The sequence below is a fragment of the Cebidichthys violaceus genome, unplaced genomic scaffold (genome assembly GCF_023349555.1).
Source record: "Cebidichthys violaceus isolate CVI_PGR_0920_01 unplaced genomic scaffold, fCebVio1.0.p SCAF_53, whole genome shotgun sequence".
NCBI lineage: Eukaryota > Metazoa > Chordata > Actinopteri > Perciformes > Stichaeidae > Cebidichthys > Cebidichthys violaceus.
The window spans coordinates 1,119,987-1,135,710 of NW_027176739.1; the positions used below are offsets into that span (position 1 = coordinate 1,119,987).

Sequence of the window (15,724 nt, forward strand, 5' to 3'; positions counted from 1 at the left end):
GTACAGAAACAAGAGAAACAGTTAGTGCTATAAGTAATACGAATACAAGAAGTGCAACAAGCTAGTATGAATACAATAAGTGGTGAGTTGAAGGCTCAGGGTAGCACTTCCTGAAGAGGTGGTCTTCAGCCTGATGAAAGATGGGCAGCGACTTTGCTGTCCTGACGTCAGTGGGAAGTTCATTCCACCACTGTGGGGCCAGGACAGAAAACAGACGTGACCGGGTCGATCGGCCCGAGGCAGCAGAGCGAAGTGGTAGGGCGGGGGTGTAGGGCTTGACCGTGGTCTGGAGATAGGAAGGAGCTGTTCCCTTCACTGCCCTGTAGGCTGTCACTCAAAGGGATCTCCTTACTCTATGTAAGTGGAGAAACAGAGTTTGAGTCCCAAGTTATTCTCATTTGTCGTATTTCCACTATGTTTAAATAAAGTATGTGTTTTTGATGATTGTATTTTCACAAAACCAGCAGAGGAAACATTTCAGAAAGTGAAATCTGTTAATCAGGTGTTTCACAATTTGCACACGGAACATAAACTACGGACACTACCTTCACCGCGCCGAACTGATGATCTCTGGTTTCACAAGAAGCTGCTGACTGATTGCAGATTACAGGACTGTGTCAGTGTCTTCTTCTGACCTCTGATCGATGTGTTTTACTTCAGTAAAGGTACAAGCACCAAGTAAAAGTACTAATACACTTATATACCATAATATTTATAGTGTATTAACCTTTCTTTATTATGTTTACCATATAATGTAATACTGTTACATCACCACTGTGTTCCTTTACTTCTACCTCTTCCTTTATCACGAGCCGCGTGTTAGACGACAGATAGGACAGACAGACGGACAGACATAGAGACGGACATATAGACAGACAGACAGACATATAGACAGATAGACAGACGGACATATAGATAGACAGACAGACATATAGACGGACGGACATATGGATAGACAGACAGACATATAGACAGACAGACATATAGACGGACAGACAGACAGACATATAGACAGACGGACATATAGATAGACAGACAGACATACAGACAGACATATAGACGGACATATAGACAGATGGACATATAGACAGACAGACATATAGACGGACAGACAGACATATAGACAGACGGACATATAGACGGACAGACAGACATATAGACGGACAGACAGACGGACATATAGACAGACAGACATATAGACGGACATACAGACAGACAGACATATAGACGGACATACAGACAGACATATAGACAGACAGACAGACATATAGACAGACGGACATATAGACAGACAGACATATAGACAGACAGACATATAGACGGACAGACAGACATATAGACAGACGGACATATAGACAGACAGACATATAGACAGACAGACAGACATATAGACAGACGGACATACAGACAGACATATAGACAGACAGACATATAGACAGACAGACATATAGACGGACAGACAGACATATAGACAGACAGACAGACGGACATATAGACAGACAGACATATAGACAGACGGACATACATATAGACAGACAGACATATAGGCGGACAGACAGACATATAGACAGACGGACATACATATAGACAGACAGACATATAGACAGACAGACATATAGACGGACAGACAGACATATAGACAGACGGACATATAGACAGACAGACGGACATATAGACAGACAGACATAGACGGACATATAGACAGACAGACATAGACGGATAGACAGACAGACATATAGACAGACAGACAGACGGACATATAGACAGACAGACATATAGACGGACAGACAGACATATAGACGGACAGACAGACATATAGACAGACAGACATATAGACGGACAGACAGACATATAGACAGACAGACATATAGACGGACAGACATATAGACGGACAGACAGACAGACAGACATATAGACAGACAGACAGACATATAGACAGACAGACATACAGACGGACAGACAGACATATAGACAGACGGACATATAGACAGACATATAGACAGACAGACATATAGACGGACAGACAGACAGACAGACATATAGACAGACAGACATATAGACAGACAGACAGACAGACATATAGACAGACAGACCTATAGACGGACAGACGGACATATAGACAGACAGACAGACAGACATATAGACAGACAGACCTATAGACGGACAGACAGACATATAGACTGACAGACAGACATATAGACAGACAGACATAGACGGACATAGGGACGGACAGACGGACATATAGACGGACAGACAGACAGACAGACATATAGACAGACATATAGACAGACAGACCTATAGACGGACAGACAGACATATAGACTGACAGACATATAGACAGACAGACATAGACGGACATAGGGACGGACAGACGGACATATAGACGGACAGACAGACATATAGACAGACAGACATAGGGACGGACAGACGGACATATAGACAGACAGACATATAGACAGACATATAGACGGACAGACAGACAGACAGATAGATAGATAGATATACATATAGACAGACAGACAGACGGACGGACTGTGCACACCTTTCATAGCACTTGAAACCATAAGAGACATATAAAGTCGTATTTACCCATTCAAAATGAACACTGTTAATGCTGGAATAGAACGTTACATACATACAGCAAATGAACACAACGTCACATACGTAACCTAGATGTGCTAACGTTACGTTAGCTAACAACAAACTGAGTTACAACCTGACAATGCTAACAAAACGTAAACAAACTATAAACACAGTTTACCCACAAATACAAGTGAGAAGCGTTTTTTTGTGGCACAAATTGTGATTGTGTAAATTCATTCATTTCATTTCACAGGGAACGGGACAAACTTTTGGTTTGGTACCTGAACGCAACACTGTCACAGAGTTTCTGTATCTTGGATTTGGAAAAAACTATTAAAAAAATAAATGAAGACGATTGTTAATTAATTGCAATAAACGGATAAATAATATGCCGAAGTAAGAACCAGTCACATATATTTATATGACAACAAAGCATGACAAATCAATCCAGCAACACTGCAGCGCTAAAACACACATTCATCCACACACTGAATGCATTTTCCAAAACAATGAATCTACTTCTCACAGTGGTGTAAGATTCTATATCTTTATATTTATTCAACGATCTCTTTATCATAGTTGAGGATATAATCAGAACCGGGGACCCTCTCTTAACTTTTCCCATTCATTCTCTATGGTAGTTCTTATCACTACGGGTGTCATATATTTTTGGCCACAAGCGGGATTTAGGGGGCGCTGTTTCTCACCTTCCATACCAGTACCCTTGTTTTCCCCTTTGAGTGACAGTCGTCCCAGCATCACGCGGACTACAGTAAACAACCTTTACACGGAGTTTTATCACGGCTCTATCTTCGGACAAACAGACATATCAAACGTAAGTACGGCTCATTGTTTCTAGTACTACATGAACGCTTCTCACTTGTATTTGTGGGTAAACTGTGTTTATAGTTTGTTTACGTTTTGTTAGCATTGTCAGGTTGTAACTCAGTTTGTTGTTCGCTAACGTAACGTTAGCACATCTAGGTTACGTATGTGACGTTGTGTTCATTTGCTGTATGTATGTAACGTTCTATTCCAGCATTAACAGTGTTCATTTTGAATGGGTAAATACGACTTTATATGTCTCTTATGGTTTCAAGTGCTATGAAAGGTGTGCACAGTCCGTCCGTCCGTCCGTCTGTCTGTCCGTCTGTCTGTCTGTCTGTCCGTCTATATGTCTGTCTATCTATCTATCTGTCTGTCTATCTATATGTATATCTATCTGTCTGTCTGTCTGTCTATATGTATATCTATCTATATGTATATCTATCTATCTATATGTATATCTATCTATCTATCTATCTATCTATCTATATGTATATCTATCTATCTATCTATATATATGTATATCTATCTATCTATATGTATATCTGTCTGTCTGTCTGTCTATCTATATGTATATCTATCTGTCTGTCTGTCTGTCTATATGTATATCTATCTATCTATCTATCTATCTATATATATGTATATCTATCTATCTATATGTATATCTATCTGTCTGTCTGTCTATATGTATGTATGTCTGTCTGTCTGTCTATATGTATATCTATCTATCTATCTATCTATATGTATATCTGTCTGTCTGTCTGTCTGTCTGTCTGTCTATATGTCTGTCTATCTGTATATCTATCTGTCTATCTGTCTGTCTGCCTATATGTATATCTATCTGTCTGTCTATCTATCTATCTGTCTATCTATATGTCTGTCTGTCTGTCTGTCCGTGTGATATATAATGCTGTTAACTAGTTATTATAAACACTGATCGACGTTAACGTGAGCAGCTCTGTATATAAACTACATTGTGTTTGGCTGTGCACAGGAGATGATGAAGAGGACCGTCAACGTCTTCCCAGGAAGGACGGCGGTGTCGTTCAGGAAGGGTCCATCTGCGGCAGGACCCCTCTGATGAGGCCATGAGGATTGGATACCTGGATACCTGATGAAAAAGGTAGAAGAAGAGGAGAGAGATGGGACTTTACCAAACACACAATGAATGTTATTGTTTCATCTCCTAGTAATGGAGGAGGATGAGGAGCTGGAGAGAGAGATGTTAAATCTGTCTCCATCTAAATATGACACTGGACTAAGTAAGTGGATCTACTTTAACAAACGGAGTTCTTTTAAGTTGTACTGTACATGTTTAACATGTGGCCTGTGCTTTCAGTCTCCAGAGCCCCGGCTGTGTCTCCATCAACAGGTCTTTCTCCATCAGTGTGGAGGCAGAATTCTGCCATTACTATTCTCTTTCAAATAGTTTGTTGTGTTGGCCGTGTTCTGGTCTGTTCTGATGCCTGTGTTCTATCACATTCCCACTAACGTAAGGACTTAACATGTCAGCGATGATGGTAAGTGTTTTCCTTTTTTGCATGCTTTTTTTAGACTATCATTCCAGGATTTGGCATGTGAAAAATGTTGTTTAGATATATATTGTAGGTTAACATGCCACATCTTTGATTGACAGGTTGTGTGCTAACTATATATTGATATTGTTTCTGTGCTTTACCTGTTTGCAAACACAAAAACATTGTGTTTTTCCATAAAAATACTTCTCACAGTCTGACTTCTATGAGGCTGAGAGGGAGTGACCACCAACTCACCAAACTAGTATAAATGTGATTATTACATGAGAATAAATACTATTATATATATAATATATATTGTATATTGTTTCAGCACTTGTAAATATGTTTATGGATACACCATCTACTGTATATATATATACGGTATATTTAATTTACTGTTCATTTGTTTTTTATATGATGTTTTGGTGGCATTTTGTTTTTGTGCATTTTAGAATTCAGCTGTTTTCAATAAAATATCTTGAAAGCATCACTCTGACTGTCTTTACTTTAGGGGTAGTAATACATAGAATATGAAATATTCAAACATTATATATGCTCAGCTGTACGCTTACACATCTGTACAATAAACATCTATTGTTTCACTTTAACATCAGTAGAGCTGCAGCATAATATTTGGAGATTAGTGTCTTATTGACATAATTACTTCAAGATATATTATTCCATCTTTTCTTTGATGTGAAGCACTTCATGTTTAGGTATGAATGCTATTACTAATAAACTCTCATTGTTTTTGCATTATGGCCACATTCTGTAGCGAATCATTTCAACCAAATACCAAACATTTGGTTCGGGTTGGGTGGGAATCGAACCGCCTCGTCTTGGAAGAGCTTCTGGTCATGAAGATGTCTTCTACAGGTACACGCGGCTGGCCCCGCCCTGTGAGGCGAACGTGATAACCACTACGCTACGGAAACTCGGTGGAAATGACGCGTTCAGGGACACCGGGGATATCCTGTACCGCTCCGTGTGTTTCTTTAATGGTGGATTTAAAGTCCAGCGATACTTTATGTAAACATGTTCAATGACATCACCACATTATGGAGAGACGTGGTGCGTTCAGGGACCCTGGGGAAACTCGTCATACACGTGTAACATAGTTGAAAAGATTGAATCTGTTAAATGAGACCCACTTTATACGTGTGTGACACGTGACTTTGTTCAGAGAGGAGTGTTCAGGTCTACCTGGTACCAGTGTTGTGCTTAGACTAACAGAGCAGTCTCCTAGAAGTAAAGGAACACAGTGGTGATGGAACACTATGACATTATATGGTAAACATAACAAAGAAAGGTTCATACATTATACATATGATGGTATATAAGTGTAATATATTGTGAGTAGTAGCAAAACAATGTTCAGTATAGTATAGCAGTATTACATATTGCATATGTAATTAAGTGTGTAAATAGGCCTACATTATGTGTCTGTCTGTAATGTGCTGGTTATCACGTTTTAATGTTATCTTTGCATTAATGTATTTGTATTTTGTTTTAATTGGGCAAATAAAACTAAAAGTCTTTATATACTCAATATATCTCAATATGCAGATTTGTAAAACCGCTCCCTGTTTGTCTTTTAACAGTAAACAAGATTTATTTATTTCACAACTGGACCTTTATGTTTTCATCACAGTGGCTCGTTTTACAAACTATACTTTTTTAGCCCAAAACACACTTCACACCTACTTAATATTCATTAACAACTCCGTATCTGCCCATTAGTTCGACGGGGCGTAATTATTTTATTTTTGTTGTATTTTTACTATTTCTGAATGTATTTTCATGTTTATGAAGAGAGTAAAACAAAGACGTAAAAGCGAGGTCTCTTTCAGTGAGAAACAGCGCCGCCAAAATCCTGTTTGTGGCCAAAATATGTATTACACCCGTAGTGACGAGAACTACCATAGAGAACGAATGGAGAACGTTGAGAGAGTTCAGCTCTGCTGTTGAAACCGTGAGACGTTCATGACCGCATACTTCACCAACCGGTTCATTCAATTACATTTTTAATTACATTTATTTTATATAGCCCAAAATCACACATGTGAGGTTTAATTACAGGTACTTTGTCCGCTGTCATATTAGACATGATGTTGAGTACAGATGGAATCGCTTCTTTGAGTTTAGCTACAGCACCATCAGAGAGACATCTAGTGTAGAAACCTTTGCCTAACGTTGTACACTCAGGTAGTAGAAATTCCAAAGTTATCAGATAATAGTCCGATAAAAGAGGGTTCTGTGGAAAGACTATTAAATGTTCTATTTTAATAACTGTACACTCTGACAGAAGCCAATCTAATAATGAGATAAACACAGTACTAAGGCATCATTATCAACATCCACATGAATATTAAAGTCACCTACAATCATGACTTCATCTGTTTTAAAGACTTGATAAGAACTCTGACCTGGAGCCCGGTACACTATAACTCATAGAACTGGCTGTATTGTTTTCCAGGTTGGGTGTGAAAGACTAAGAAGCAGGCTTTCAAATGAGTTGTGATTTAGTTTAGGTTGAGGGTTTAACTGTTATAAGCATGAAGCCCCCCCACTCTGTGAATAACTGTTATAAGCATGAAGCCCCCCCACTCTGTGAATAACTGTTATAAGCATGAAGCCCCCCCACTGTGTGAATAACTGTTATAAGCATGAAGCCCCCCCACTGTGTGAATAACTGTTATAAGCATGAAGCCCCCCCCACTCTGTGAATAACTGTTATAAGCATGAAGCCCCCCCACTGTGTGAATAACTGTTATAAGCATGAAGCCCCCCCACTCTGTGAATGACTTAGGCCTGAGTTCTACTGTTGCTTTAAGAGACAATGATGACTCCTCTATTCTGGAGAGAGTCGTCATCAGTCTGTTTGAGAAACAGAACCTCTACAAACACTGCTGGTAGTACTCACAGTATTAGTACTTTAACTGTAACAGAGTACTTCTACACTGTTGTATTAGTACTTTAACTGTCACAGAGTATTTTCACACTGTCTTATTAGTACTTTAACTGTAACAGAGTACTTCTACACTGTCTTATTAGTACTTCAACTGTAACTGAGTACTTCTACACTGTCTTATTAGTACTTCAACTGTAACTGAGTACTTCTACACTGTCTTATTAGTACTTTAACTGTAACAGAGTACTTCTACACTGTCTTATTAGTACTTCAACTGTAACTGAGTACTTCTACACTGTCTTATTAGTACTTTAACTGTAACAGAGTACTTCTACACTGTCTTATTAGTACTTTAACTGTAATGGAGTACTTCTACACTGTCGTATTAGTACTTACTGTAACAGAGTATTTCTACACTGTTGTATTAGTACTTTTACTGTAACAGAGTACTTCTACACTGTTGTATTAGTACTTTAACTGTAACAGAGTACTTCTACACTGTCTTTTTAGTGTTTTACTGTAACAGAGTATTTCTACACTGTCGTATTAGTACTTTAACTGTAACAGAGTGCTTCTACACTGTTGTATTAGTACTTTAACTGTAACAGAGTACTTCTACACTGTCTTTTTAGTGTTTTACTGTAACAGAGTATTTCTACACTGTTGTATTAGTACTTTAACTGTAACAGAGTACTTCTATACTGTCTTATTAGTACTTTAACTGTAACAGAGTACTTCTACACTGTCGTATTAGTACTTTAACTGTAACAGAGTACTTCTACACTGTCGTATTAGTACTTTAACTGTAACAGAGTACTTCTACTCTGTGGTAGTAGTGCTTTCACTTGGTTCTTGTACTTTTACTGAAGTAAAACACATGTATCAGAGGTCAGAAGAAGACACTGACAGCATTCATCTGATAAGAACAGCTCAGCCTGTCACGGAAACAGTCCTGTAATCTGCAATCAGTCAGCAGCTTCTTGTGAAACCAGAGATCATCAGTTTCACACAACTGCAGTTCAGAAGCTGTGGTGAAAAACACAAGTCCTTCTCTTCATCTAGTGACAGCAGCTCAGAGTTACACTCACGCTGCCTCAGTAGAGAAATACTACTGAAGTGATCTACTAACACATGTTCCCTGTTAAACCTAAAGTGTGTTGTTAGTGACTTTGGAGTACACAGATTTAGAGAGTACAGCTTTGTGTTGTGTAATGTTCAGAAATTTCTCAAACAGAGGAGAAGAAGGCCATAGAGGAGAAGAAGAAGCAGCCCCCCCCCCCTCTTGCACTCTTTGTTCCATCAGCAAGCAGGGCAGGAGTCAGCAGGTCCAGGTCAAAATCAAAAGTATTTAATATTGTTAACAGAAGCCAAAACAATCACAAACCAAATTACACTATCGATAGTAAAATATTTCAAGAAATATGAGACCTCGTTCATACCACAGGACAGATTGATGTATCTGCCCCGTGGTACGAAGGAAGTCTGATTCTCTCAGGGGACAAACAGCTCCTTTGTCCCCCCAGAGTTACATTCCTCAACCTATCGATCAGCTCCACGATTGGCTGAAGTCCAATGGGCTCCTCCTTGGATCCTGACCCATTGTCCTGGGCAGACACCTCAGTGAACTACCCTCTTCCCCCGCAGATTTACACCTTCTGACATTCCTCAAACCCCCCTCACAGACTCAATATACATTCAATGACCACACTCCTTGGTTTAACACTACCTAAGTAAACATAATATCCAGCACTAGGAATGCTTTAAAACTTAAAATTCCTCACAATTGTATACATTAACAACACCAGTACTATAAAATGTCTTCTTCACTGTAACCTCTCTGCTAAGATGGAGCTGCATTTTACAATTACTATGTTTATCATCAACAATATGATCACACCATCTTATTTGAAGTAGAATTGTTGCTTCCTGGATTCATATTTGTCCTCTGCAGTGATGTTGCCTCCTGACTCATTATTTACTTCATGAACAAACAATATTTCATGTAAATCAGAGTCTTATTTTCATCATTAGGTTCAGAGATGAATGAACCAGGTTCCAGTTCCTCCATAACACAGTACAGCGGTGGGCCGTCAGGGCCTTCAAGGCCTTCTCTGCTGGCCTAATCACAAAGTTATAGCTATTTTATAATTTCATATTTTTTCATAAATACACTACATGTATTATAATGAGTTTTCCCATTAGCTTATTTTCTCATTGCACAGCTCCTGTCTTCCTCAGTTGCTCTGCTTCCAGTGCAGCTTGTTTTAAGTAGAGTTTTAAAACAATCAGATTTCACCCCTATGTTGTCTCTAGATAAAAAAAAATCTGCCCGGAGGCCTTCAGATTTACAAGTGAATCTATTTGCAGATTGTCATTGTCTTCAAACAATCAAATCTTTAGTTTGACATGTTGGGCGTATTCTTTGACGTGTCAGAGCCTTCTAGTTGGCCTACAAGTACGTGATTGGTCAGTGGGCTAGCGTGACATGTTTGGCTGTGACAATCCCAATATCTACTGCCTCTGTCGAGCGGACATTTTCAGCCTCAAACGCATTAAAACGTATTAAAGAAATACAACCGAGGAGGCTCGACTGTCATCACTGGCGTCCATGAATCTAGAAGGACTTCTTACTGGAACTGAACCGCACCGATGTTCTGAACAACCGTGGGATTAAACTCTTTATTAACAAAGAAAGCAGGATGGACTTTGTCTTTAAATAGTGAACAGCAGCTTTGGTAAGTGAAGTGCAGTAGCTTTAACTGCCATAAATATTATTTTTGTCATTATTTAATGTGCTTGTTTAAATATTATTCTTATTTGTACAACTTGTTTTTATGAATATGGATTTTTGTTTGGTTTTATATGTGATAGGAACCATTATTATGTCCGATGTTGTGCTGGGACACATTTAGTCGTGGCACAGCAACAAGAAGACACGTGAAGCGGCAGAAGTATATACTGCACGCTAAGTGTTAAAGTTAAAGTGTTACAGTTAAAGTGTTACAGTTAATGTGCTAAAGTTAAAGTGTTAAAGTTAATGTGTTAAAGTGCTAAAGTTAATGTGTTAAAGTTAAAGTCAAAGTGTTAAAGTTAAAGTGTTAAAGTTAAAGTATTAAAGTTAATGTGTTAAAGTTAAAGTGCTAAAGTTAATGTGTTAAAGTTAAAGTGTTAAAGTTAAAGTGTTAAAGTTAAAGTGCTAAAGTTAATGTGTTAAAGTTAAAGTGCTAAAGTTAATGTGTTAAAGTGTTAAAGTTAAAGTGTTAAAGTTAAAGTATTAAAGTTAATGTGTTAAAGTATTAAAGTTAAAGTGTTAAAGTTAAAGTATTAAAGTTAAAGTGTTAAATTTAAACTGTTAAAGCTAAAGTGTTAAAGTTAAAGTTAACGTGTTACTGTATGATCACCTGAGCAACACACAGGAAGGTGCTGGATGTGCTCACATAGATATTGATCAATGGGTTCAGAGCTGAAAACATCCTGCAGCTTCATGAAGGACTCATAACAAAATGACTACAAAGAGACATAATGCAACTACAGAGAGACTCAAACAACCATGAAAGTTAAAGAAAACCACAAACATGTAAAACGACTACAAGAAAATATAAAACGTCTATAATAAGACTCAAACAAACACAGACGTTTTAAAACAATTATAAAGAGAATCTAACTCGTTCCTATATTTCTATTTGTCTAGCTCTATAGATCTATAGCTCTATGGTTCTGTACTACTTCCATGAGCCCACATGCTGTACAGGACAATAACTAAACAGATTTGTGTCAGACCAAAGTGAGAACAAGACACCAGAGTGAAGAAGAGTCTGATCCACTGGTCACACTGGAAACATGGTGGACAGAAGAAGCTGATCATGTGACAGAGACTCTTCTCTGTAAAACTGAAGAGAGATAAGCCATCAGTAAAGCTCCACCTCTTCCTGTACGCAGATGTACACCGAAGACAGCACACAGACACTCAGAAGGGCAGAAAGACGAGCGTAGAGACGAGCGGAGAGACGAGCGGAGAGACGAGCGGAGAGGCGGGCGGAGAGACGGTCTACCTGGACGTCATGGATCACCTGTTGATGCTATTGCTGTTGGTCTGGAGCTCAGGTAGGACTCTGATTTAGAGAAAATGTGTTTTATTACAATATTACTGTTGTATCTTTAAATCAGAGAACACACACACACACACACATACATATATACGCACACACACGTACATACTCATACACGCACACACACACACACACACACACACACTCATACACGCACACACACACACACACACTCATACACACACACTCATACACGCACACACATACACATACACTCACACACACAGACACACATACATACACACACATACACACTTATACACACGCACACAAAAACACATTTACACACACACGTATACGTACACACACAAACATACAAACACGCACACACATACACACATACACACACAAACACACACACACACACACACACTAAACATGAAGACAATGGAGTGAGGTCGTACTGTTGCGATCAAATAAAAAAGTTTCAAAATAAATAAATAATTATTTGTGAATAATAATGAATTAAAGTGATTAATTATTGACTATGAACTGTACCAGCCTCCATGTTAGAATAAAAACACCTCAAAAGTTTCCTCTTAGTTTATTAAACGTGATGATGTTTCCTGAACTTTGTCAAATCGAACACGTTCAAGTTAAAATCCAACATGTTAATCAAATCATAAGTTATTGATTATATTTGTAGTAAATGAATATTCATGCAGTCAATGTATATTCAGTAATGGTGTCTGTGTGCAGTGTTTTATAGTGTTGGTGGTAGAGTCCTCCATAGATTCACACTCATGACTAATAGAAACGATGCAGCATGTGATCAGTGAGGCTGTTTGTAATCTGATATCAGCCCAGGGGTGGGCTGGCCATAGGGGATACCGGGGAAATCCCCGGTTGGCCGACGGGGTTGGGCCGGTCCAATACCGGCTCACCTCCATCACCAACCGGCCCTCCCTCTGACATCACCGGCCCCGACTGTATTCTATGCTTCACACAACACCTTAAATTTACTCTAATATCTGAAGGTAATAATCACTGACGGACATTTATACTACTCCACGTGATCTGTATTCACACTCATGGTTTAATCATAATAATAATACAATAATTTCCATCTTCTTTACTCATCTAATCTCTTCCGTCAGTCTAACTTTGTTGTAGGTGTTATTAAATGTCAATCTCTCTAGTCTACTCAACACTTGCATCACTCGCTCACAGACGAAGACGTTTCTGAACGCGAGCCGGCAGCACGGCACCAAAACATAAATCCTTTAAAGGTGGAGCTTATTGTTTTGTTATGCACCTCCAACACCCCTACACACACACACACACACACACACACACACACACACACACACACAATCACACACACACACACACACACACACACACACACACACACACACACAATCACACACCCAGCATGCAACACTACTGATACCACTGATGTTCACACCCCATTGTATGTTCTGTTCTGTTCATTTCTACAATATAGTTCATACTAATTCTACCCTCTGATTCCAGTGTCTTCACTGTGTGCTCGTTCTCTGCTCACATTCATTCCTTAAGGCTCTGTAGTTATACGTAGAACCATCTGATACTAGCCCAGAGTTAAGCAGATTCATCCAGGGACGTGAGGTCAGGGGAGGTCACCTGTCATCATGAAAAGTCAAAAACTAATAATGCTAAAATAAAATAAATATTAATATTTCTCTACTGATCTGTGCTATAAATGTAATTTCTGTATGATTCCAATCAAATCAAGCATTTTTATAATCTAAATCTCTGAATGATGTCACGTCCTGTTCAAACAGAGGAGACAGTGAGGTGAGGCAGTGACGTCACCTCAGACTGTGAATCATCACTAACTGGGTTGAGATCGTGACTTTTTCTGTCTCATTCCTGCACACACTGTAATATCTGTAGACTCTTTGATTAGATCTCCTTTCTTTACATAGAATCATGTATTTCACGTCTGTGTAGAACATGTTTAGTGTTGCTGATCTGACATTAAACCGCAGTGAAGAAGCACAGAGAGGTAAACACTACCTCTGCCTCACTGAAGGGGGCGAGAGAGAGCCCACGGGTCGGTTTATGCTTGTTCTGTTGTTGCTCTTCTTCTACGCTTCTCTTCTTCTTCTTATATTTTGCTTTGACCACAGAAATGTAAGATTCAATATCCAAGCTTAAAAATGTCTTCAAAAAACAGTGAAATTCACCGTCGGACAGCTGAAGTAACCTCTGATGTGTTTGTTGTTCTCTTTATACATCCTGGTTGTTACACACATTATTGCGGGATCTCGCGATTTTCGCGGGTGGAGAGCGCTCTCCTTCTGACACGCTCCCGGTGGGGCAGGTCGGTGGGGGGCAGGTCGGTGGGGCAGGTCGGTGGGGCAGGTAGGTGGGGGGGCAGGTCGGTGGGCAGGTCGGTGGGGGGGCAGGTCGGTGGGGCAGGTCGGTGGGGCAGGTCGGTGGGGGGGCAAACGCTCCCAGTGGAATCAAATATGTACCTCACCTATGTGTGTGTAAATAATGCTGATATGAAATATGAAAAACAACCAGTAGTCAATGTTCAAGCTGCCAGTTGAATGGTGATTGAAGCTTCTCTCTTGGTTCATGTATGTATTTGTAAATGTGACTCATGTAGTGTCCGAGCCTCACCAGCCTCACCTCACCTCACCTCATTGTATTCATCTAGCAAACTATTCCTACCTTGGAGTGTTACAGTAGCCAGTATCATTTTATCCCATGTGTCCATCCAGGCAAATTGGTGGATCCAAATGTTATAAAAAAACAACCTATATGATGTCATTTCTTTGTAATCATCCAAAATAATGTTCAGTGTACGGGTGTTTTAACCAGTAGGCCACTGACCGGTGGATCCGTGTGATGCACTGAGTGGGCAACGCGCCGCGTATTGAGTGGGCCGGTCTGACAGTAGCTCCCGGGCCACTTCCTTCCCCCAGTCCGCCCCTGTAAACAACTGGACTCAGAGAAACTTCAACAGCAGGTCTCAGCTAATGACTGCTTCTGTCTGAAAGCTTCTCACACTGAAGTATACTCAAGCAACACAAAGCTTGTTGTGATTCTATGTCATGGTGGGTGTGTTGGAGATGTGAGCTGCTGTCTTCTTAACTTTGGACATTTCTCTGTTTTTAGCCCCTCCCCTCGGGATGCTCTGACTTCTGAGGGAAGCCCTTGTTAATAATAATTTAAATTTAAAAAATAATACATTTCCTGTTTGTCATATTGACACAAAAGATTATGACCCTTTAATCTCCTCTTCTGTGATTGGCTGAAACAGAAGGAGACGTCTAAAACACGGTCTTGTTTTTTAATGCAGGTTCAACTGTCTGAATATTAAAGTAACAACATCACAATACGTTTTTGGTGAAAATTGCAAATACATTTCTACTTCTATTATGTTTAAAAAAACAAATATATGTCTATTTCTCCAGAACTGCAGGCTGAAGGAAATCACACTTCAACAGGTGAATAGAGAAAGAAAAGAGAAACAAAGAACCAATGAAGCAGAACCAGCACTCAAGGTTTAGTTTGATCTTTTATTAATGAAATTAATTTCTTTACTGACGACTCTCTTGTTTCTGTTCAGAAGCTGTCAGGTTGGTGGGAGGAGTCAGTCGCTGTGCAGGAACACTGGAGATGAAACATCAAGGAGACTGGAGACCAGTAGATTACTTTGACAGGACACCAGTAGATTACTATGAGTGGACCCTGAAGAAAGCAGCTGTTGCCTGTAGAGATCTGGACTGTGGCTCTGTTGTTTCTACCAGAGAGAGAGAGGAGTCCTCATGGAGATCTGTGTG

General features: G+C 39.4%; 2 long non-coding RNA genes across 2 annotated transcripts; both read left to right on the plus strand.

Moving 5' to 3' along the window:
• Positions 1–3,326: 3,326 nt before the first annotated feature.
• Positions 3,327–5,694, plus strand: LOC137888340 (uncharacterized). The gene is made up of 3 exons (XR_011105127.1): positions 3,327–3,418; positions 4,403–4,670; positions 4,748–5,694. It is a non-coding gene; the product is annotated as an uncharacterized lncRNA (long non-coding RNA).
• A 6,166-nt stretch (positions 5,695–11,860) lies between these two features.
• Positions 11,861–15,724, plus strand: LOC137888240 (uncharacterized). The gene is made up of 3 exons (XR_011105121.1): positions 11,861–11,940; positions 15,356–15,388; positions 15,511–15,724. It is a non-coding gene; the product is annotated as an uncharacterized lncRNA (long non-coding RNA).